At 38.8% G+C, this 26329-nt stretch overlaps 6 non-coding genes and 1 pseudogene across 6 annotated transcripts; all 7 read right to left on the bottom strand.

Moving 5' to 3' along the window:
- Positions 1 to 14070: 14070 nt before the first annotated feature.
- LOC134897788 (5S ribosomal RNA) lies at positions 14071 to 14189 on the bottom strand (annotated as a pseudogene).
- A 4085-nt stretch (positions 14190 to 18274) lies between these two features.
- TRNAL-UAG (transfer RNA leucine (anticodon UAG)) lies at positions 18275 to 18356 on the bottom strand. Its single transcript has one exon. It is a non-coding gene; the product is annotated as a tRNA-Leu (tRNA).
- Positions 18357 to 18618: 262 nt separating this feature from the next.
- TRNAL-AAG (transfer RNA leucine (anticodon AAG)) lies at positions 18619 to 18700 on the bottom strand. Its single transcript has one exon. It is a non-coding gene; the product is annotated as a tRNA-Leu (tRNA).
- Positions 18701 to 19676: 976 nt separating this feature from the next.
- Positions 19677 to 19758, bottom strand: TRNAL-AAG (transfer RNA leucine (anticodon AAG)). Its single transcript has one exon. It is a non-coding gene; the product is annotated as a tRNA-Leu (tRNA).
- A 2014-nt stretch (positions 19759 to 21772) lies between these two features.
- Positions 21773 to 21854, bottom strand: TRNAL-AAG (transfer RNA leucine (anticodon AAG)). The gene has a single exon. It is a non-coding gene; the product is annotated as a tRNA-Leu (tRNA).
- Positions 21855 to 23563: 1709 nt separating this feature from the next.
- TRNAL-AAG (transfer RNA leucine (anticodon AAG)) lies at positions 23564 to 23645 on the bottom strand. The gene has a single exon. It is a non-coding gene; the product is annotated as a tRNA-Leu (tRNA).
- Positions 23646 to 25334: 1689 nt separating this feature from the next.
- On the bottom strand, positions 25335 to 25416 carry TRNAL-UAG (transfer RNA leucine (anticodon UAG)). The gene has a single exon. It is a non-coding gene; the product is annotated as a tRNA-Leu (tRNA).
- Between the last annotated feature and the right edge of the window lie 913 nt (positions 25417 to 26329).

Genomic DNA, 26329 nt, shown 5'->3' with positions numbered 1-26329 from the left:
ACCTTTACAATTGTTAACATATATGCTCCCAATCAAGGTCAACCTAACTTCCTCGAGAATATTATGGACAGGGTTGACACGCTGAAACAGGGGATCCTGATAGTGGGGGGAGACTTCAACTGGGTTCTCGATCACACCCTGGACACCTCCTCCAAGTCCCCGACGGTGCATCACCGTGTGTCCAGGAGGGTGCGGCGCCTCCTCCACGTTCACCAGTTGTCCGACGTCTGGCCCATATTTCACCCGTCTGACCGGGATTATACATATTACTCGGTCCCTCATCGCTCATACTCTAGGCTGGATTATATTCTACTTGACCACAGACACCTACCCCTGGTTTGCGATGCTTCCATAGGCCAGATGACATGGTCTGATCATGCTCCGGTAAGACTGGACATTTCCTTCGAACCCCCTCCTACCCAGCATCGCTCGTGGCGTTTTAACGAGTCTCTACTGCATGACCCGTACTGCAAAGCCCAACTTGAGGATGCCATTGCTATGTATATTGATTGTAATGTCTCCCCTGATGTTTCCGATTTGACAATTTGGAATGCTCATAAATGCGTAATTCGGGGAAAATGCATTCAATTGGGCTCCTTTTTAAAGAAACAACGATTAGGCCAAATTGAAGAACTTTTGCGGCAAATTGAATCCCTAGAAACCGCCCATAAGGCCTCCCTCTCCCCTGACACTTACGTAGATCTGGTTACAGCCCGCTCGTTCCTGAATAAATTACTTCTTGATAAGGTAAAGCTTTCCTTCCGGAAGTGTTGCAACCGGTACTACCACTGGGGTAACAAACCGGGTAAAATTCTTGCCAGGGCTTTACGTTCTCAAAGGGCGCTCTCGTTTATCCCCTCCATAAAGGACACGCATGGCCGTACTTTACACGACACGGATAAAATTGCGGAGACATTCTGCTCGTATTACACCTCCCTATACAACCTCCCCTCTCCCGATTCGGCTAGCGATAGGGTGCATGATGTGAACACCTATCTTAGGAAGATTGGCTTACCTAGACTCCCGAGGGATGCCGGGGAAGAATTAGAAAAGCCCTTTACTCTCCAAGAACTCGACGATGCTATTAAATCCACCCCTTCTGGAAAGAGTCCTGTCCCTGACGGTTTCACCGTCAATTATTATAAAGCCTTTAAGGATCAATTAACCCCTCTCCTTTTGGACGCGTGCAATACAGTCTCGGATACTAATCCTTTTTCTAGGCAATCCCTTGAGGCCCACATCACGGTCATCCCTAAGGAGGGCAAGGACCCCTCCCTGTGCCCCAGCTACCGGCCTATATCCCTCCTCAATGTGGACGTCAAGCTTTTCGCCAAACTCCTTGCTAATAGGCTCAAGTACCTTCTACCCTCCCTTATACATGATGACCAAGTGGGGTTTATCCCAGGCCGAGAGGCGAAGGACAATACTTCTAAGCTCATAGCTCTTATACACCATGTCTCCTCAAAGGATTCCCCGGCGATCCTTCTATCTACTGACGCTGAAAAGGCGTTCAACAGAATTGACTGGGGTTTTATGGCTTGGGTGCTGAGACACATGGGACTGGGTCCGACTTTCTTACATCGCGTCCTTGCCCTCTACGCCTCCACTTCGGCCAGAATTGTGATTAACGGTTCCTTGTCTGGATTGTTTGCTATAAATAACGGGACCAGGCAGGGCTGTCCCCTGTCCCCCATGATTTTTGTCCTTTGCATGGAGGCCCTGGCTAGGGCGATTAGGCTTAATCCGAATATTTCTGGGATCAGACTTCAGGACAAGGAATATAAACTTGCCCTCTTCGCGGATGATTTGCTGGCCACAATCACAAACCCTACAGTCTCCTTGCCTAATTTAATGGATGAGTTCAAGGTCTTTGGTGAGCTCTCCAATTTTAAAATAAATTACTCAAAATCAGTGGCCCTGAATCTTACAACCCCGCCTACCATGGTCTCGGGCCTCAAAGCGGCACTTCCCTTCATCTGGCATAACTCTCAAATGAAATACTTAGAATCGAAAAGACGTGACAGATCCTTGGTAATGGTAGTCGCTAACTTTACCCCCCTCCTGTCTAAATTGCGTGCAGACCTCCAGTCCTGGAATTCCAAGTCTTTTTCTTGGCTAGGCAGACTGGGTGCTCTCAAGATGAATTCTCTCCCTAAAATTCTGTATTTTTTTGCAGACTCTGCCGATCAAAATCACTTCCACATGGTTTTGAGAGGTCCAACTGCTATTTAGAGACTTCATCTGGGGCGGTAAGAGGCCCCGCTTGAAATTTTCCATGATGGTTAGGCAGAGGGACAGGGGTGGCCTTCATCTGCCGGACATCCAAGGTTACTACTGAGCCTGCCACCTCCAAAGGATTCTTTGGTGGTCCAGAGCTGAACCAACGAAACAATGGGTGCAGTTAGAGAGCCAGGTGCTCCCGTCACCTATAACTGTCACTCCGTGGTTGCATACCCTTCCTACCATTTCCCATCCCACTATAGGCCCCCACCTTGTCGTGTTGGAAGGCACTTAGACGGTCCCCCTCCGTTTCCTCACCGGCTTCCTCTTACCTATCCTTTTTATTTAATGAGCGATTTCCCCTGGGTATGGACACGCCGTCCTTCCAGTCTTGGTATGATTTAGGACTCTGGAGGATCGGGCCGCTGGTGGATGGGGGTGGGATCGTCTCCTTTTCGGATTTACAAGAGAAATGGCATTTACCGCCGAGAGATTTTTGGCGTTTTCTGAAAGTTCGCCACTTCTTGGTGTCTCAGGGCTATCCTGGGAAGAGACCCCCAACCCTCACGCCGTTCGAGCGCCTCTGTGATAGCCCATCACCTCCTCCCCATTCTATCTCCTTGATATACAACCTTCTATTGGCAGACTCCAGCTCAGGTCTCCCACCCTTCACTGAGATGTGGGATAGAAATCTCGGCCGGGAGCTCGGCGAGGATGTTTGGGAGAAAATATTTAAACTGGCTCATGCGTGCTCCCCTAGTACACTAATATTAGAGACTCAGTACAAATTGATCTCTCAGTGGTATAGATGTCCTGACATTCTCTCTAAGATGGGTCTTGGAATCCCCAATACCTGTTGGCGCTGCTTTTCTGGCCCAGGGACCCCGCTCCATATATGGTGGTCATGCCCCTTACTCCAACCCTACTGGAAGGAGATACTTTCACTTTCTGCTGAAATTGTGGCAGAAGAGGTACCAATGGATCCCCTGTTTTGGTTGTTTCATTACTCGTCCAAACCCATCTCGAGCTATAAACATTCCTTATTGTGCCATCTCAACAACGCCGCCAAAGCGGTGATTCCTGTCTGCTGGCGTTCCTCCGCCCCTCAAACCGTTAGGGATTGGTTAGATAGAGTAGATCTTTATATGGATCTGGATGATATAATGACATCTGCTGATGGGGGTTATTCAGCCTTCAGGGACACGTGGGTTCGATGGCTACTTTTTAAAGATTCACCAACCTTTAGATCCATCATCGCCTCCAGTTCTTCCACGTCCTCTTAGATAGTCCCCCGCCTCAACTTACTGCTCCCCGTTATGTAATTGGTAAGAGACTCTCGCTTTGGACAAGGTGATTCTGACTCTTGTTTCTATCCTTTCCCCTTTCTTCTTCTCCTCTACTTCTTTCTGTATCTTTTCTTTCCTCTTCTTCTTTATCCTGTTTCCTGATTCGTGCTAATAGGGTTAACGAGACATGTTTGACCATCAAATTATTCTTTTTTTACGTGTATGAGCTGTTATACAACGTTGTTTACATGTTTGCCTGCTACTGGCTATAGGAGCTAGACAGGCCCGCAGTTGTTTTGTGATACTACTCTTTATTGCAATTGTCTATATATGTTAACCATTTGTTATTGCTACTGTTTTCCAATAAACATATTTTGCACTAAAATAGAACAAATGGTTAAGTAAAAAAATTAGAGATGTGCTGCGGGCATTTTTAGTGTTGTGTTTTGGATTCAGTTCCGCGATCGTGTTTTGGATTTGGACACATTTTGGCAAAACCACCCTTTTGGATTTTTTGTCGGATTCAGATGCATTTTGGATTCTGTGTTTTTTTTTACAAAAAACCTCAACAACAGCTTAAATCATAGAATTTGGGGATAATTTTGATCCTATAGTATTATTAACCTCAATCACCATAATTTTCACTCATTTCCAGTCTATTCTGAACACATCACACCTCACAATATTATGTTTAGTCCTAAAATTTGCACCAAGGTCGCTGGATGACTAAGCTAAGCGACCCAAGTGGGCGGCACAAACACCTGGCACATCTAGGAGTGGCACTGCAGTGTCAGACAGGATGGCACTTAAAAAATAGTCCCCAAACAGCGCATGATGCAAAGATAAATAAAAAAAGAGGTGCAAGATGGAATTGTCCTTGGGCCCTCCCACCCACCCTTATGTTGTATAAACAGGACATGTACACTTTAACAAACCCATCATTTCAGCGACAGGGTCTGCCACACGACTGTGGCTGAAATTAATGGTTGGTTTGGGCCCCCACCAAAAAAAGAAGCAATGAATCTCTCCTTGCACAAACTGGCTCTACAGAGGCAAGATGTCCACTTCATCCTCATCGTCCGATTCCTCACCCATTTCACTGTGTACATCCTCCTCCTCACAGAGTATTAATTCGTCCCCACTGGAATCCACCATCACAGGTCCCTTTGTACTTTCTGGAGGCAATTGCTGGTAAATGTCTCCACAGAGGAATTCATAATTCATTTTGATGAACATCATCTTCTCCACATTTTCTGGAAGTAACCCCCTATGCCGATCGCTGACAAGGTTACCGGCTGCACTAAACACTCTTTCGGAGTGCACACTGGAAGGGGGGGGGGGGGGAAACTTAGGTAAAATAAAGCCAGTTTGTGCAAGGGCCTCCAAATTGCCTCTTTTTCCTGCCAGTATACGCACGGACTGTCTGACATGCCTACAGTGATGCTGTCACTCATATAATCCTCCACCATTCTTTCAATGGTGACAGAATCATATGCAGTGACAGTAGACAAAATGTCAGTAATTGTTGGCAGATCCTTCAGTCCGGACCATATGTCAGCACTAGCTCCTAACTGCCCTTCATCACCACCAGTGGGTGGTTTTGGAAATTTTATCCTATTCCTGGCAGCTCCAGTTGTGGTAGAAAATGAAGGAGGAGCTGTTGGTGGGTCACGTTCCGCTTGACTTGACAATTGTCTCATTAGCAGGTCTTTGAACATCTGCAGACTTGTGTCTGCCAGAAAGAGAGATACAACGTAGGCTTTAAACACAGGATCGAGCATGGTGGCCAAAATGTAGTGCTCTGATTTCAACAGATTGACCACCCGTGAATCCTGGTTAAGCAAATGAAGGGCTCCATCCACAAGTCCCACATGCCTAGCAGAATCACTCCGTTTTAGCGCTTCCTTCAATCTCTCTAGCTGCTTCTGCAAAAGCCTGATGAGGGTAATGACCTGACTTAGGCTGGCAGTGTCTGAACTGACTTCACGTGTGGCAAGTTCAAAGGGTTAGAGAACCTTGCACAACATGGAAATCATTCTCCACTGCGCTTGAGTCAGGTGCATTCCCCCTCCTTTGCCTATATCGTAAGCAGATGTATAGTCTTGAATGGCCTTTTGCTGCTCCTCCATCCTCTGAAGCATATAGAGAGTTGGATTCCACCTCGTTACCACCTCTTGCTTCAGCTGATGGCAGGGCATGTTCAGGAGTAAAGGAAATACAATCTGAGAATGCGCTTTTCAAATCCAATATAGATTTTATTAATTAAAAAATACTATATACACACAATTATATATAATATATACTCTGCCGGCCGGCTACATAAAAAGCCTATTTTAATTAAGTGTAAAGGTATTTATATAAAATTTGCTAAAACTTAATTTCAATAAACAATCCTAAATATTTATATTCTCATTGTACTGGGTTTTTATCCAAATCCTACAATCACTTTTCCTAACAATAAGCACTCTGCCCAAGTCCATGTATTTATGAGACCATTTAGCAACTTATTGCACAAATTGTAATTGATAGCAATCTGTTAAATGAGGCCATGCATTCATAGTCAGATTAGTAGCTGAAGCCAAGCAAGTGGTTAGTAGCAATCTATTAAATGCAGCCTTTCTCACGGCTGAGCAGTTCTGTTTAGGCAGTTCACAGATTGATTTTGTTACAACTGTAACTGATTAGGAATACTGTGTATCAGTTTAAGATTTATATACCGTACAGAATGCCTCTGTTGTCCACCTTGCATGCATGCATACGGCGTCCCTCCTGGTTAGTGTTTTTCGTCACTGTCCGTTTTCTCTGGAGGGGGATCTAATTATGTCACTCGCCGCTCTTATCCTCCCGGCGCTTGGCCGCACGGCTGGTATTTCTCCTCGTCAGCCTTAACAGAGGTTCGTGGACTGGTGTCGGGCAAAGAAGACACACGCTTCCCCTCACCTTCGGGGTGTTGTGTTCGCCGACCGGCTGATGTGCAAAGTGCTGCTGTCTGTGTGAGAGTACGTGACAGATGCGTTTCCCCGCCTACTCAAGAGCATCGGCGGCTTCCTCAGTGTCAATATCCCTCCTCTGCTACCTCCTTTAAATAGCAATGTGAATAATATACGCATGTGCAATAAGCACACTTCACAAGTATTCTTTCTCATTAACCATATGCTTCCCTATTAACCATATGTATTCACTAATCATAAATTATGCATACCTGCAGCATAACACTTAATTAATGAATTACTTTAGAGTCACAATATTAACCTTAAAAATACATTTATATAGACAAACTATTATATAAAACTAGAGACACGCATACATGTGATCAGAATCACTATCTCCAAAAATAACCACATTATCGATCACCATTCCTATTAGTCTGAACCAAGCTTGAATTTTAATTTTCACCATAACTATATATCGACGCCTAATATGCGCCCTGTAATTGTGATCAGAATATTATATGTGTGTATGTGTGAATCTATCTAAAAGAATCTTAACAGAGGAGGAAATAGTATTACTTGAAAAAGGCCTTAATAATGCACCTGCGGCCAGGCCCAACCTGTTCCAATTATTCGTGGATCTTAACCGCTATACCCGCACACTTAGTAGAAAAAGATATTTTGCACTTAAAGGTTTAAAAAAGAACCAAAGTGATGAGGTTCCTATAGTACTTGATGCGGATGATGATCATGTAAGGGGGATCCTCGAGTGCTTGGGACAGGAGGGGGCCATGGATGGAGGTGATTCAGAGATAGCAATCCCAATATTCGATGTAAAGACAAGTATGTTTAAAAAGAAAACAGATTTTTACCCCCTATCATATAAGGGTCCTTTTGTGGATAGTTTTTACAAATCCACACTTGCTAAATTTAGGGATATCTGTGAGAAGTCGGATGATGGGAAATATTGGGACAACCTGACCCCTGGGGAGCGTAAGGCCATGAAATCACTGCAGGGGGATTCATCAATTATAATAAAATCTGCGGATAAGGGCGGTGGGGTTGTAATCCTAGATATGGAGGATTATATCTCAGAATGCTCTAGACAACTGCTGGATGAAAAATTCTATGTTAAAATGGATGCAAATCCCACCGTCCTGTTCCAAAAACAATATATGGAATTACTTGATCAGGCCATGGAAGATGGCTCTATATCCAAGGAAATATTTGATTTTTTACTTTGTGCACACCCTATCACACCCACATTTTATGTTTTACCTAAAATCCACAAGACACTTATTAATCCACCGGGGCGGCCTATAATTTCTGGTGTGGGGTCACTCACTAATAATTTATAATTTTTTGTCGATCATCATCTGCATGGACACGTGGAGAGTCTTAGATCGCATATAAAGGACACACAGCATTTCCTAAACCTCATAAATAAAATTACATGGAAAAGACATTATTATTTAGTTACGTGCGACGTAGAAGCACTGTATTCAAATATACCACATTTAAAAGGGGTTTCTGTGGTAGACCATTATTTGAAGCAAGGCAATCTCTTGGACTCTCTACGTGTCTTTGTAGTGGAAGCGATAAAATTTATATTGTCACATAATTATTTTATGTTTGACACCCAGTATTATTTGCAGACACGTGGTGCGGCCATGGGGGCCAGATTCGCTCCGAGTTTCGCTAACCTATACATGGGAGCCTTTGAGGACGAACATGTGTGGGGTGGTGGGCTCGGGGCGGATCTGGTCTACTATGGCCGCTATATAGATGATTTATTTATTGTTTGGGGTGGCACATTAGAAACACTTCACAGTTTCACCAACAGTTTTAATAATAATAAATATGGGCTTAATTTTACATCTCATTATAGCACCACCAGTATCAGTTTTTTGGATATAGAGCTATCTATTGAGAATGATATTTTGGTCACAATAAACTCATATCAAGGAAGTGGATCAAAATAGATATTTAAATTATAAAAGCTCCCACAAGCAGTGTTGGAAGGACAACATCCCCAGGGGTCAGTTTGTCAGATTAAGACGTAAATGTACGTCTGTTTTTTCATATCAGGTTCAAGCAAAAAAACTCATGGAATCATTCTCCGAACAGGGCTACAAACAAAAATTGTTGGATAAAGCCTATTCAGAGGTGGAAAAAATGGAAAGAGCTACATTACTTAGGCCAAAAACGGTAGATGTAAGAAGAGAAAATAAGAATGATAGAAGTTTAGCCTTTATTACACAATATAACAGTAGTGCACATAGAATTAGTCAGGTTATAAAGAAAAACACCTCACTATTACTCTTGGATGATGTATTAAATCCATATATCAATCCAACAGGGGGTACCATTTTCAGAAAAGCGGACAATTTACGTAAGATCTTAATGCCCAGCCACTTTGTGAAAGAGAAGAAATCTACTTTAGATGTACCTAGTACTTGGCTCCCTGTGAGGCCATCAGGATATCATAAGTGTGGTAAAAGTAATTGTCAGTCTTGTAACAACATACCCAGGAAGAGTATCAGCTTTCAGTCCTTTATAACAAGGGAGTCCTTTGCCATCAAAGATTTTATTAATTGTATGTCCACGTATGTTATTTATTTAATTTCATGTCAATGTGGAAAACAATATGTCGGACGGACTACAAGAACTTTGCATGTAAGGTATATGGAACATAGGAGGAATATAATGAAAGGGGCAAAACACCCCTTATCAGACCACGTTATACAATGCCAAAATGCGAAATGGGAAAATATGACCATGATAGGTATTGAACAAGTAAAAATGACGAATAGAAGAGGGGACCGTTTCAATAGGCTTCGTAGGCGAGAGGCTTATTGGATATTTAGAATGGACACCATGGTCCCATTAGGTCTCAATGATACTGTTGAATTAAATGGGGTATAGAGAGGGTTATATATACATGGTCTCCCTTCAGGAATATATATGTTAGGATTGTAGTCCGGTGACATATAAATAATAAATAGTTTATAGGATCATGATATGGAAATGGAATACTAAGTACATGACATACATGGTATGACAATATATGCAATATATATTATAATTGTATATTTGTCTGAGTCCTTACCATATATACAATTGCACAATTTGGTCGGAAAATAGAGGGTTATGAGTAGATAGGCTATATGATCACAATCATAGTCTAGAGAATATTCTAAAGTATGAAGGAAAACAGTTTTATGAATTTTTATGAATTTTTATGTTCTAAATGTACTTAATATTTGGAGAATATCAGAGAATATGACGATATCTGGAATGAGATGAATGTGAGATATATATATATATATATATATATATATATATAACTGAATACATGAGTATATTAGTCTATTATTTAGTTATTGATTTGTGCTGTAATGGTATAATATATATATATATAAAGAAGAGGGTGATTTAATGTGATGTGAATACACACATATAATATTCTGATCACAATTACAGGGCGCATATTAGGCGTCGATATATAGTTATGGTGAAAATTAAAATTCAAGCTTGGTTCAGACTAATAGGAATGGTGATCGATAATGTGGTTATTTTTGGAGATAGTGGTTCTGATCACATGTATGCATGTCTCTAGTTTTATATAATGGTGTGTCTATATAAATGTATTTTTAAGGTTAATATTGTGACTCTAAAGTAATTAATTAAGTGTTATGCTGCAGGTATGCATAATTTATGATTAGTGAATACATATGGTTAATAGGGAAGCATATGGTTAATGAGAAAGAATACTTGTGAAGTGTGCTTATTGCACATGCGTATATTATTCACATTGCTATTTAAAGGAGGTAGCAGAGAAGAGGGATATTGACACTGAGGAAGCCGCCGATGCTCTTGAGTAGGCGGGGAAACGCGTCTGTCACGTACTCTCACACAGACAGCAGCACTTTGCATATCAGCTGGTCGGCGAACACAACACCCCGAAGGCGAGGGGAAGCGTGTGTCTTCTTTGCCCGACACCAGTCCACGAACCTCTGTTAAGGCTGACGAGGAGAAATACCTGCCGTGCGGCCAAGCGCCGGGAGGATAAGAGCGGCGAGTGACATAATTAGATCCCCCTCCAGAGAAAACGGACAGTGACGAAAAACACTAACCAGGAGGGACGCCGTATGCATGCATGCAAGGTGGACAACAGAGGCATTCTGTACGGTATATAAATCTTAAACTGATACACAGTATTCCTAATCAGTTACAGTTGTAACAAAATCAATCTGTGAACTGCCTAAACAGAACTGCTCAGCCGTGAGAAAGGCTGCATTTAATAGATTGCTACTAACCACTTGCTTGGCTTCAGCTACTAATCTGATTATGAATGCATGGCCTCATTTAACAGATTGCTATCAATTACAATTTGTGCAATAAGTTGCTAAATGGTCACATAAATACATGGACTTGGGGCAGAGTGCTTATTGTTAGGAAAAGTGATTGTAGGATTTGGATAAAAACCCAGTACAATGAGAATATAAATATTTAGGATTGTTTATTGAAATTAAGTTTTAACAAATTTTATATAAATACCTTTACACTTAATTAAAATAGGCTTTTTATGTAGCCGGCCGGCAGAGTATATATTATATATAATTGTGTGTATATAGTATTTTTTAATTAATAAAATCTATATTGGATTTGAAAAGCGCAATTCTCAGATTGTATTTCCTTTGGTCTATTTTTGGGGTAAATGACCTATTACCCCTGAGAGAGCTGCTTTCAAAACCGACAATTGCAGCGCCAGGAATATTGTGCTTGCATGTTCAGGAGTGTTTGCTGGCACTCCAGTCTTCGGCATGCCAAAAGTGGCCCGCAATTTTTCGGGTCGCCGACAGTATCTCCTGCACGCCCCTGTCGTTTTTCAAAAAATTCTGCACCACCAAATTATTTGTATGTGCAAAACATGGGACGTGCTGGAATTTGCCCACATGTAATGCACGCACAATATTGGTGGCATTGTCCGATATCACAAATCCCCAGGAGAGTCCATTTGGGGTAAGCCAATCTGCGATGATGTTCCTCAGTTTCCGTAAGAAGTTGTCAGCTGTGTGACTTTTATGTAAAGTGGTGATAGAAAGCGTAGCCTGCCTAGGAACGAGTTGGCGTTTGCGAGATACTGCTACTCGTGCCGCCGCTGTTGTTGCTGCGAGAGGCAATACATCTACCCAGTGAGTTGTCACAGTCATATAGTCCTTAGTCTGCCCTGCTCCAATTGTCCACATGTCTGTGGTTAAGTGGACAGTGTATACAACTGCATTTTTTAGGACACTGAGGACACTTTTTCTGACGTCTGTGTACATTCTCTGTATCGCCTGCCTAGAGAAGTGGAACCTAGATGGGATTTGGTGCCGGGGACACACTACCTCTAGCAATTCTCTAAGTCCCTGTGAACTAACGGTGGATACCGGACGCACGTCTAACACCAACGTAGTTGTCAAGGCCTGAGTTATCCGCTTTGCAACAGGATGACTGCTGTGATAATTCATCTTCCTCGCAAAGGCCTGTTGGACAGTCAATTGCTTACTGGAAGTAGTACAAGTGGTCTTCCGACTTCCTCTCTGGGATGATTGACTCCAGCAGCAACAACAGCAGCAACAGCAGCAGTAGGCGTTCCACTCAAGGATCCATTGGAGGAATCCCAGTTAGGAGAGGACTCATCAGACTTGCCAGTGACATGGCCTGCAGGACTATTGGCGTTCCTATCTAAGGAGGAAATTGACATTGAGGGAGTTGGTGGTGTGGTTTGCAGGAGCTTGAGTACAAAAGGAAGAAGGGATTTAGTTATCAGTGGACTGCTTCCGCTGTCACCCAAAGTTTTTGAACTTGTCAATGACTTCTGATGAATGCGCTCCAGGTGACGTATAAGGGAGGATGTTCCTAAGTGGTTAATATCCTTACCCCTACTTATTACAGCTTGACAAAGGCAACACATGGCTTGACACCTATTGTCCGCATTTCTGTTGAAATAATTCCACACCAAAGAGGTGATTTTTTTTGTATTTTGACCAGGCATGTCAATGGCCTTATTCATCCCACGGACAAGTGTCTCCCCGGGTGCCACCTCACCATCAGAATCCTCCTCGTCAATTTCCTCCTCAGCACCAGCAACACCCATATCCTCATTCTGGTGTAATTCAACAGTGACATCTTCAATTTGAATATCAGAAACTGGACTGTGGGTGCTCCTTCCAGCACTTGCAGGGGGCGTGCAAATGGTGGAAGGAGCCACCTCTTCCCGTCCAGTGTTGGGAAGGTCAGGCATCGCAACTGACACAATTGGACTCTCCTTGGGGATTTGTGATTTAGAAGAATGCACAGTTCTTTGCTGTGCTTTTGCTAGCTTAACTCTTCATTTTTATAGCGGGAGGATGAGGACTTCCATCGTCATGTGAAGCTGAACCACTAGTCATGAGGAACATAGAAGAGGGCCTTAGCCGTTCCTTGCCACTCTCCTGTCATAAATGGCATATTGGCAAGTTTACACTTCTCCTCAGATGATTTTAATTTAGATTTTTGGGTCATTTTACTGAATTTTTGCTTTTTGGATTTTACATGCTCTCTACTATGACATTGGGCATCGGTCTTGGCAGACGATGTTGATGGTATTTCATCGTTTCTGCCATGACTAGTGGCAGCAGCTTCAGCACTAGGTGGAAGTGAATCTTGATCTTTCCCTATTTTATCCTGCAAATTTTTGTTCTCCATTTTTTAATGTGTGGAATTATATGCCAGTAATATAACTGGAATTAGACGGCAGTAATGTATGGAATTATATACTACTAGATAGATACCAGATACCACTGTGACTGTAATGACGATGACCTATGCACAGTGACAGGACACTACCACAGCACCCTACAGCAGCAAGATGCAGCACAAGACACTGTACTAGTATTAGTAATGTAGTATTACTGAGCACCACAAGACACTGAGCGCTGATGATGCTGAGCGCTGATGATGCTGAGCGCTGATGATACTGAGCGCTGATGATACTGAGCACTGATGATACTGAGCGCTGATGATACTGAGCGTTGATGATACTGAGCGTTGATGATACTAAGCGCTAATGATACTGAGCACTGAAGATACTGAGCACTGAAGATACTGGGCATTGATGATACTACGGAGAACTGACACTGAGCAGCAAGAGGCAGCACAAGAGAGACACTGTATTAGTAACTATTACTGAGCAGCACAAAAGCACTCTGGAATTGTCACCCCCCAGATACCACTGTTACTGGAATGATGATGAACGATACACAGTCACAGGACACTACTACCACAGCACCCTACAGCAGCAAGATGTAGCACAAGATAGACACTGTACTAGTATTACTGAGCAGCAATAAGCACTGATACTGACCACTGATATTGAGATTTGCCACTGAGAGAACGTAGCCACGTCCTCTCTGTACACTCTACAATGCACGAGTGAAAATGGTGGCAACGCGCGGCTCTTTATATGGAATCCGAATCTCGCAAGAATCCGACAGTGGGATGATGACGTTTTTCCTCGTTCGAGTTTTCCGAGTCAGGCGGGAACAATCGTTAACAATATACGTGTTAAATTTCCCCTAGAATCATGTGTATATTTGTTCATATATATTTTACAGTACCCAATCTTCCCAGGTGGTCACCCAACCTAGTACTGGTCCGGCCCCCCACTGCTTGGCTTCCAAGATCAAACGAAATTGGGCATTTCCAGTGGGGGTTGGCCGTACACTTATAAGACATTTTTACACTTCAGGATTCATATTAAAAATGAAGAAATAAATCATTAGTACGTGCAGTAGTAAATTATTATTTTATTGAGTTTCTTGTAAGTGAAAGAATATTACAAAATATATATATTTTGTGATATGTGCACAACGGTGAGGATAAATAAGGTGTCAATAATGCTTCTAGAATACAGCACCTCTGCAGAAATGGAGCTATTTCATAGTTATCGTTGAACCCAGAAGGATGCATGGTCTCAAGCTGGAAAATCCAAAACAACTCACGTCTCGAAAGTTTGTTCGCCAAATCACCTCCTCTTTCTCCAAGCTTAGCTAGTTCAATTGCTTTATAGGTAAGATCCTCTGGATTTGAGTTGTGACATATATTAAAGTGCTTGGATATTTCATGAGTCTCTACTTTATTCCTTATGTTTCGGACCTGTTCTTGGATGCGGATCTTCAGTGGTCTCTTTGTTTTTCCAATGTACTTTTTCTCACATTTACATTCCAGGAGATAAATAACAGAGGTGGTGTTGCAGTTCATAAAATCTTTGATTTTATATTCCTTCTTCTATTGTGTGTCACTAAAGGTTTTCCTGTTCGGGCGAAGGTATTTGCATATGTTACACCGTCCACATTTGTAAGATCCTACGCATCTTGGGATACTCTGGGTGTTGTTTGTAATTCTGGGTAACATGCTTGGTGCCAAAAAATCTTTAAGGTTCTTGGATTTTCTGTAGACAATCTGGGGTTTCGGCGGTAGTATTTCTTTCAAAATCGGATACATGAGTAAAATGTCCCAGTGTTTCCAGATTGAGATTCTTATAACATCCTCATGGCGACTGTAAGTAGTGATGAATGCAATCTGTTCTTTCTGTTCTCCTTTGTTCTTGTATTCTAGTAGTTGTTCTCTGTCGACGTCCCTTACTCTTGTGATGGCTCCCTGTATAATTCGTGTTGGGTATTACTTTAAATCTACTTCTGTATTCTTCTAGCTGTTTTTCACAGTCTTCTGGTGTGCTGCAGTTGCGTTTTATTCTGTGAAATTGGGAATATGATACTGTATATTGTCTTTCCATCTTTTTAAGTGGTTGTTCTTGTAATGTAAGTAGCTATTTGTGTCCATTTTTTTGATAAAGTTCTTCGTAATCACTTTGCTATCCATTCCTACTAGTATTAGATCAAGAAATTCAATAGAATTGGTGTTGATCTGGGTCATATAGCTCAGATTACAGTAAAAACATTTTTTTAAATCAATATTTAAAAAGAAGTGTAATGCAAAAAGTGTTTAAATTATGTACAAAATGTTTTGGAAGTTTAAAAAAGTACATAAATTGACATAAAATATCAATGAGAAAGGATATTTTTATTATTGATTCGCTGTTTAGTAGAGAAAAACACTTTGACATCAATTACTTATTTTTTCTCTGGGAAAATAATTATGGCGGCAGTAGGTTTTGAACCAATTCCTCCAAAGAATCTGGAACCTTAATCCAGCACCTTAGACAGTGCTGATTTTTAGCTAATGCATCTGGATCATATCGATCAGATGTTGAGGAGAAAGGACTTTATTATTATTGATTTTCTTATTAGTGGAGAAAAACACATTGCCATGACTGACTGACGTTTTCATAGTAAAATCATTATGGAAGCAGTAGGATTCGGACCCACGCCTCCAGAGAGACTGGAACCTAAATCCAGTGCCATAGACCGCTCGCCCTTGCTACCACATGGATACTTTTGACTCAAAGCTCAGAGTTCTGGATCATATAGTTGCGATTACAAGAAAAAAATGTGTAGTTATAAATCAATACTTGAAAAGAAGTGTCATGTTAAAAGTGTTTAAAATACAAAAATTTAGAAAAGGTACAAAATTAGCAGACAATATTAATTAGAAAGGATTTTTTATTATTGGCTTGCTGTTTAGTGGAGAAAAACACTTTGACATCAATGACTGTCATTTTCTCTTGAAAATAATTATGACAGCAGTGGGATGTGAACCCATGCCTCCAGATAGACTAGAGCCTAAATCCAGCACCTTAGACCGCTCGGCCAAGCTACCATATGGACCCATTTGACTGAAAGCTCACAGTTCTGGATCATATAGTTGAGAATACAGGAAAAAATGTGTGGTTTTAAATCAATACTTGAAAAGAAGTGTCATGTTAAAAGTGCTTAAAATACAATATTTTAAAAAAAGGTACAAAATTAGCAGACAATATTAATTAGAAAGGATTTTTTATTATTGACTTGCTGTTTAGTGGAGAAAAACACTTTGACATCAATGAATGTCATTTTCTCTTGAAAATAATTACGGCAGCAGTGGGATTTGAACCCAAAGAGACTGGAGCCTTAATCCGGCGCCTTAGACTGCTTGGCCATGCTACCACATATCTATTTTGGCTCCAAAGGTCATAGGTTATTTTTTTTACATATTATTTTTAAAGTTTGAGAAGACTCTTGAAATTGTGATAAACTGTTTTAAAATCTAGGACAGATAATGAACTTTTCAACCTTCCAATATTTTACTTTTGCAACTTAGTGGCCTTAGACCGCTCGGCCATGGTACCACATGGACACTCTTAGCTCACAGATCTGGGTCATATAGCTCTGATTACAGTACAAACATTTTTGTTTTGTTTTAAATAAATACTTAAAAAGAAGTGTCATACCAAAAGTGTTTAAGTTATGTACAAAATGTTTTGGAAGGTTAAAAAAGTACATAAATTGACATAAATATTAATGAGAGAGGATTTTTTTATTATTGATTCGCTGTTTAGTAGAGAAAAACACTTTGACATCAATTACTTATTTTTTCTCTGGGAAAATAATTATGGCGGCAGTAGGTTTTGAACCAATTCCTCCAAAGAATCTGGAACCTTAATCCTGCACCTTAGACAGTGCTGATTTTTAGCTAATGCATCTGGATCATATCGATCAGATGTTGAGGAGAAAGGACTTTATTATTATTGATTTTCTTATTAGTGGAGAAAAACACATTGCCATGACTGACTGACGTTTTCATAGTAAAATCATTATGGAAGCAGTGGGATTCGGACCCACGCCTCCAGAGAGACTGGAACCTAAATCCAGTGCCATAGACCGCTCGCCCTTGCTACCACATGGATACTTTTGACTCAATGCTCAGAGTTCTGGATCATATAGTTGAGATTACAAGAAAAATGTGTAGTTATAAATCAATACTTGAAAAGAAGTGTCATGTTAAAAGTGTTTAAAATACAAAAATGTAGAAAAGGTACAAAATTAGCAGACAATATTAATTAGAAAGGATTTTTTATTATTGGCTTGCTGTTTAGTGGAGAAAAACACTTTGACATCAATGACTGTCATTTTCTCTTGAAAATAATTATGACAGCAGTGGAATTTGAACCCATGCCTCCAAACAGACTTGAGCCTTAATGCAGCATCTTAGTCCGCTCAGCCACATTTCTACCTTGACTCCATAACTCATAGTTTATATATTTACATATTATTTTTACATTTTGAGAAGACTCTTGAAATTATATTAAACTGTTTTAAAATCTAGGGCAGATGATGAACTTTTTAACCTACCAATATTTTATTTTAGCAGATTAGTGGCCTTAGACCGCTCGGCCATGGTACCACATGGACACTCTTAGCTCACAGATCTGGGCCAAATAGCTCAGATTACAGTACAAACATTTTTTTTTGTTTTAAATAAATACTTAAAAAGAAGTGTCATACCAAAAGTGTTTAAGTTATGTACAAAATGTTTTGGAAGGTTAAAAAAGTACATAAGTTGACATAAAATATTAATGAGAAAGGATTTTTTTATTATTGATTTGCTGTTTAGTAAAGAAAAACACTTTGACATCAATGACTTATTTTTTCTTAGGAAAAATAATTATGGCGGCAGTAGGTTTTGATCCAAAGCCTCCAAAGAAACTGGAACCTTAAACCAGAGCCTTAGACACTGCTGATTTTTAGCTCATGCATCTAGATCATATCAATCAGCTATTGAGGAGAAAAGTCTTTATTATTATTGTTTTTCTTATTAGTGGAGAAATTTTTTTTGTCATCACTGACTGATGTTTTCATAGTAAAATCATTATGGTAGCAGTGGGATTTGAACCCACGCTTCCAAAGAGACTGGAGCCTAAATCCAGCACCTTAGACCGCTCAGCCATGCTACCACATGGACCTGTCTGACTGAAAGCTCACAGTTCTGGATCATACAGTTGAGATTACAGGAAAAAAATGTGTTGTTTTAAATCAATACTTGAAAAGAAGTGTCATGTTACAAGTATTTAAAATACAAAAAGTTAAAGAAGCATAAAAAAGGTACAAAATTAGTAGACAATATTAATGAGTAAGGATTTTTTATTATTGATTTGCTGTTTAGTAGAGTAAAACAGTTTGACATCAATGAATGTCATTTTCTCTTGAAAATAATTATGGCAGCAGTGGGATTTGAACCCACGCATCCAAAGAGACTGGAGCCTTAATCCAGTGCCTTAGACCGCTCGGCCATGGTACCACATATCTATTTTGGCTCCAAAGGTCATAGTTTATTATTTTACATATTATTTTTAAAGTTTGAGAAGACTCTTGAAATTGTGATAAACTGTTTTAAAATCTAGGTTAGATGATGAACTTTTCAACCTTCCAATATTTTACTTTAGCAACTTAGTGGCCTTAGACCGCTCGGCCATGGTACCACATGGACACTCTTAGCTCACAGATCTGGGTCATATAGCTCAGGTTACAGTAAAAACATTTTTTTAAATCAATATTTAAAAAGAAGTGTAATGCAAAAAGTGTTTAAATTATGTACAAAACGTTTTGGAAGGTTAAAAAAGTACATAAATTGACATAAAATATCAATGAGAAAGGATATTTTTATTATTGATTTGCTGTTTAGTAGAGAAAAAACACTTTGACATCAATTACTTATTTTTTCTCAGGGAAAATAATTATGGCGGCAGTAGGTTTTGAACCAATTCCTCCAAAGAATCTGGAACCTTAATCCAGCACCGTATTTTTAGCTAATGCATCTGGGTCATGTTGATCAGATGTTGAGGAGAAAGGACTTTATTATTATTGATTTTCTTATTAGTGGAGAAAAACATTTTGTCATCACTGACTGATGTTTTCATAGTAAAATCATTATGGCAGCCGTGGTATTTGAACCCACGCCTCCAGAGAGACTGGAGCCTTAATCCAGCGCCTTAGACCACTTGGCCATGATACCACATGGACCTGTCTGACTGAAAGCTCACAGTTCTGGATCATACAGTTGAGATTACAGGAAAAAAATGTGTTGTTTTAAATCAATACTTGAAAAGAGGTGTCATGTTACAAGTATTTAAAATACAAAAAGTTAAGGAAGCATAAAAAAGGTACAAAATTAGTAGACAATATTAATGAGTAAGGATTTTTTATTATTGATTTGCTGTTTAGTAGAGAAAAACAGTTTAACATCAATGAATATCATTTACTCTTGAAAATAATTATTGCAGCAGTGGGATTTGAACCCACACCTCCAAAGAGACAGGAGCCTTAATCCAGCGCCTTAGACCGCTCGGCCATGCTACCACATATCTATTTTGGCTCCAAAGGTCATAGTTTATTATTTTACATATTATTCTGAAAGTTTGAGAAGAATCTTGAAATTGTGATAAACTGTTTTAAAATCTAGGACAGATGAACTTTTCAACCTTCCAATATTTTACTTTAGCAATTTAGTGGCCTTAGACCGCTCGGCCATGGTACCACATGGACACTCTTAGCTCACAGATCTGGGTCATATAGCTCAGGTTACAGTAAAAACATTTTTTTTAAATCAATATTTAAAAAGAAGTGTAATGCAAAAAGTGTTTAAATTATATACAAAACGTTTTGGAAGGTTAAAAAAGTACATAAATTGACATAAAATATCAATGAGAAAGGATATTTTTATTATTGATTTGCTGTTTAGTAGAGAAAAACACTTTGACATCAATTACTTATTTTTTCTCAGGGAAAATAATTATGGTGGCAGTAGGTTTTGAACCAATTCCTCCAAAGAATCTGGAACCTTAATCCAGCACCTTAGACACTGCTGATTTTTAGCTAATGCATCTGGATCATATTGATCAGATGTTGAGGAAAAAGGACTTTATTATTATTGATTTTCTTATTAGTGGAGAAAAACACATTGCCATCACTGACTGACATTTTCATAGTAAAATCATTATGGAAGCAGTGGGATTCGGACCCACGCCTCCAGAGAGACCGCTCGCCCTTGCTACCCCATGGATACTTTTGACTCAAAGCTCAGAGTTCTGGATCATATAGTTAAGATTACAAGAAAAAATTGTGTAGTTATAAATCAATACTTGAAAAGAAGTGTCATGTTAAAAGTGTTTAAAATACAAAAATTTAAAAAAGGTACAAAATTAGCAGACAATATTAATTAGAAATAATTTTTTATTATTGACTTGCTGTTTAGTGGAGAAAAACACTTTGACATCAATGACAGTCGTTTTATCTTGAAAATAATTATGACAGCAGTGGAATTTGAACCCATGCCTCCAAACAGACTGGAGCCTTAATGCAGCATCTTAGACCGCTCAGCAACATTTCTACCTTGACTCCATAGCTCATAGTTTATAATTTTACATAATATTTTTGCATTTTGAGAAGACTCTTGAAATTATGATAAACTGTTTTAAAATCTAGGGCAGATGATGAACTTTTTAACCTACTAATATTTTATTTTAGCAGCTTAGTGGCCTTAGACCGCTCGGCCATGGTACCAAATGAACACTCTTAGCTCACAGATCTGGGCCATATAGCTAAGATTACAGTACAAACATTTTTTTTGTTTTAAATAAATACTTAAAAAGAAGTGTCATACCAAAAGTGTTTAAGTTATGTACAAAATGTTTTGGAAGGTTAAAAAAGTACATAAATTGACATAAAATATTAATGAGAAAGGATTTTTTTATTATTCATTTGCTGTTTAGCAAAAAAAAAACACTTTGACATCAATGACTTATTTTTTCTTAGGAAAAATAATTATGGCGGCAGTAGGTTTTGATCCAAAGCCTCCAAAGAAACTGGAACCTTAATCCAGCGTCTTAGATACTGCTGATTTTTAGCTCATGCATCTGGATCATATCAATCAGCTATTGAGGAGAAAAGTCTTTATTATTATTGTTTTTCTTATTAGTGGAGAAAAACATTTTTTCATCACTGACTGATGTTTTCATAGTAAAATCATTATGGCAGCAGTGGGATTTAAACCCACACCTCCAGAAAGACTGAAGCCTAAATACAGCGCCTTAGACCGCTCAGCCATGCTACCACATGGACCTGTCTGACTGAAAGCTCACAGTTCTGGATCATACAGTTGAGATTACAGGAAAAAATGTGTTGTTTTAAATCAATACTTGAAAAGAAGTGTCATGTTACAAGTATTTAAAATACAAAAAGTTAAGGAAGCATAAAAAAGGTACAAAATTAGTAGTCAATATTAATGAGTAAGGATTTTTTATTATTGATTTGCTGTTTAGTAGAGTAAAACAGTTTGACATCAATGAATGTCATTTTCTCTTGAAAATAATTATGGCAGCAGTGGGATTTGAACCCATGCCTCCAAAGAGACTGGAGCCTTAATCCAACACCTTAGACCGCTCGGCCATGCTACCACATATCTATTTTGGCTCCAAAGGTCATAGTTTATTATTTTACATATTATTTTTAAAGTTTGAGAAGACTCTCGAAATTGTGATAAACTGTTTTAAAATCTAGGACAGATGATGAACTTTTCAACCTTCCAATATTTTACTTTAGCAACTTAGTGGCCTTAGACCGCTCGGCCATGGTAGCACATGGAAACTCTTAGCTCACAGATCTGGACCATATAGCTCAGATTACAGTACAAACATTTTTTTTGTTTTAAATAAATACTTAAAAATAAGTGTCATACCAAAAGTGTTTAAGTTATGTACAAAATGTTTTGGAAGGTTAAAAAAGTACATAAATTGACATAAAATATTAATGAGAAAGGATTTTTTTTATTATTTATTTGCTGTTTAGTAAAGAAAAACACTTTGACATCAATGACTTATTTTTTCTTAGGAAAAATAATTATGGAGGCAGTAGGTTTTGATCCAAAGCCTCCAAAGAAACTGGAACCTTAATCCAGCGTTTTAGATACTGCTGATTTTTAGCTCATGCATCTGGATCATATCAATCAGCTATTGAGGAGAAAATGTGGTGATAATGTGGGCGCTCAAGGGAATTTTAAATACAACAGCTGCTGGTTTTGTAAAAAATCAATATCATTTATTGGTACAAATAAAAATTATCTAAAAAGAGCAAATCAACATAAATTGTTCGGTTGCCCTAAATGGCAACTGATAACAAATTAATAAAACATGTTACAATAATAATAAGGTAGTTTAAAAGATATTATTAGTGAACACTGTGTCCTGGGTCCCGGGACTTTAAATAATGTTAGTGCACTATCCCAGATTTCAATTGTTAGTTCTCTTGCATGCATGCATATAACTGTTAGTAGTTAATAGGAATTGAGTGCTGTTACTGGCTCAGATGCACTTTGCGGGATAAAAGAAGATATAGGCTAAGGATGAACAATGCCTGTTTATACTTCACCAATTGGTGTGGCTGAATTGGTGGTATGCCAGTCCCGCAACTGTCTCACTCCGTGCGACTGGCCGCACTGCGGCGGTTTCTCTTGGGGCCGTGCCTGATGTGTATGGCACAGTGTCCTGCAGGCTTGTGTTCGGCTACGTCTGGAGCGGAGACAGAGAGCCGTGTGTGGAGATCCTGGGTAGCAGGGGACGCTACGATGCCGCGGTTCGCGACTTCCGGTTACGGTGCTTCCGGCTTCCGGTTTGCGGTCCACCTGCGTTCCACAGTTCTGCAAGTCACCTGGATCATATCAATCAGCTATTGAGGAGAAAAGTCTTTATTATTATTGTTTTTCTTATTAGTGGAGAAAAACATTTTGTCATCACTGACTGATGTTTTCATAGTAAAATCATTATGGCAGCAATGGGATTTGAACCCACTCCTCCAGAGAGACTGGAGCCTAAATCCAGTGCCTTAGACTGCTCAGCCATGCTACCACATGGACCTGTCTGACTGAAAGCTCACAGTTCTGGATCATACAGTTGAGATTACAGGAAAAAAATGTGTTGTTTTAAATCAATACTTGAAAAGAAGTGTCATGTTACAAGTATTTAAAATACAAAAAGTTAAGAAAGCATGATAAAGGTACAAAATTAGTATACAATATTAATGAGTAAGGATTTTTTTATTATTGATTTGCTGTTTAGTAGAGTAAAACAGTTTGACATCAATGAATGTCATTTTCTCTTGAAAATAATTATGGCAGCAGTTGGATTTGAACCCACGCCTCCAAAGAGACTGGAGCCTTAATCCAGCACCTTAGACCACTCGGCCATGCTACCACATATCTATTTTGGCTCCAAAGGTCATAGTTTATTATTTTACATATTATTTTTAAAGTTTGAGAAGACTCTTGAAATTGTGATAAACTGTTTTAAAATCTAGGACAGATGATGAACTTTTCAACCTTCCAATATTTTACTTTAGCAACTTAGTGGCCTTAGACCGCTCGGCCATGGTACCACATGGACACTCTTAGCTCACAGGTCTGGGTCATATAGCTCAGGTTACAGTAAAAACATTTTTTTTAAATCAATATTTAAAAAGAAGTGTAATGCAAAAAGTGTTTAAATTATGTACAAAACGTTTTGGAAGGTTAAAAAAAGTACATAAATTGACATAAAATATCAATGAGAAAGGATATTTTTATTATTGATTTGCTGTTTAGTAGAGAAAAAATACTTTGACATCAATTACTTATTTTTTCTCAGGGAAAATAATTATGGCAGCAGTAGGTTTTGAACCAATTCCTCCAAAGAATCTGGAACCTTAATCCAGCACCGTATTTTTAGCTAATGCATCTGGATCATATTGATCAGATGTTGAGGAGAAAGGACTTTATTATTATTGATTTTCTTATTAGTGGAGAAAAACACATTGCCATCACTGACTGACATTTTCATAGTAAAATCATTATGGAAGCAGTGGGATTCGGACCCACGCCTCCAGAGAGACTGGAACCTAAATCCAGTGCCTTAGACCGCTCGCCCTTGCTACCCCATGGATACTTTTGACTCAAAGCTCAGAGTTCTGGATCATATAGTTAAGATTACAAGAAAAAATTGTGTAGTTATAAATCAATACTTGAAAAGAAGTGTCAAGTTAAAAGTGTTTAAAATACAAAAATTTAAAAAAGGTACAAAATTAGCAGACAATATTAATTAGAAAGGATTTTTTATTATTGAATTGCTGTTTAGTGGAGAAAAACACTTTGACATCAATGACAGTCGTTTTATCTTGAAAATAATTATGACAGCAGTGGAATTTGAACCCATGCCTCCAAACAGACGGGAGCCTTAATGCAGCATCTTAGACCGCTCAGCCACATTTCTACCTTGACTCCATAGCTCATAGTTTATAATTTTACATATTATTTTTACATTTTGAGAAGACTCTTGAAATTATGATAAACTGTTTTAAAATCTAGGGCAGATGATGAACTTTTTTACCTACCAATATTTTATTTTAGCAGCTTAGTGGCCTTAGACCGCTCGGCCATGGTACCAAATGAAGACTTTTAGCTCACAGATCTAGGCCATATAGCTCAGAATACAGTACAAACATTTTTTTTGTTTTAAATAAATACTTAAAAAGAATTGTCATACCAAAAGTGTTTAAGTTATGTACAAAATGTTTTGGAAGGTTAAAAAAGTACATAAATTGACATAAAATATTAATGAGAAAGGATTTTTTTATTATTCATTTGCTGTTAGTAAAGAAAAACACTTTGACATCAATGACTTATTTTTTCTTAGGAAAAATAATTATGGCGGCAGTAGGTTTTGATCGAAAGCCTCCAAAGAAACTGGAACCTTAATCCAGCGTCTTAGACACTGCTGATTTTTAGCTCATGCATCTGGATCATATCAACCAGCTATTGAGGAGAAAAGTCTTTATTATTATTGTTTTTCTTATTAGTGGAGAAAAATATTTTGTCATCACTGACTGATGTTTTCATAGTAAAATCATTATGGCAGCAGGGGGATTTGAACCCACGCCTCCAGAGAGACTGGAGCCTAAATCCAGCACCTTAGACCACTCGGCCATGCTACCACATGGTCCTGTTTGACTGAAAGCTCACAGTTCTGGATCATACAGTTGAGATTATAGGGAAAAAATGTGTTGTTTTAAATCAATACTTGAAAAGAAGTGTCATGTTACAAGTATTTAAAATACAAAAAGTTAAGGAAGCATAAAAAAGGTAGTCAATATTAATGAGTAAGGATTTTTTATTATTGATTTGCTGTTTAGTAGAGTAAAACAATTTGACATCAATGAATGTAATTTTCTCTTGAAAATAATTGTGTCAGCAGTGGGATTTGAACCACGCCTCCAAAGAGACTGGAGCCTTAATCCAGCGCCTTAGACCGCTCGGCCATGCTACCACATATCTATTTTGGCTCCAAAGGTCATAGTTTATTATGTTACATACTATTTTTAAAGTTTGAGAAGACTCTTGAAATTGTGATAAACTGTTTTAAAATCTAGGACAGATGATGAACTTTTCAACCTTCCAATATTTTACTTTAGCAACTTAGTGGCCTTAGACCGCTCGGCCATGGTACCACATGGACACTCTTAGCTCACAGATCTGGGTCATATAGCTCAGGTTACAGTAAAAACATTTTTTTAAATCAATATTTAAAAAGAAGTGTAATGCAAAAAGTGTTTAAATTATGTACAAAACGTTTTGGAAGGTTAAAAAAGTACATAAATTGACATAAAATATCAATGAGAAAGGATATTTTTATTATTGATTTGCTGTTTAGTAGAGAAAAAACACTTTGACATCAATTACTTATTTTTTTCTCAGGGAAAATAATTATGGCGGCAGTAGGTTTTGAACCAATTCCTCCAAAGAATCTGGAACCTTAATCCAGCACCTTAGACACTGCTGATTTTTAGCTAATGCATCTGGATCATATTGATCAGATGTTGGGGAGAAAGGACTTTATTATTATTGATT

Source organism: Pseudophryne corroboree, chromosome 3 (genome assembly GCF_028390025.1).
Source record: "Pseudophryne corroboree isolate aPseCor3 chromosome 3, aPseCor3.hap2, whole genome shotgun sequence".
Taxonomy (NCBI): domain Eukaryota; kingdom Metazoa; phylum Chordata; class Amphibia; order Anura; family Myobatrachidae; genus Pseudophryne; species Pseudophryne corroboree.
This window is presented reverse-complemented; position numbering and strand designations above follow the sequence as displayed.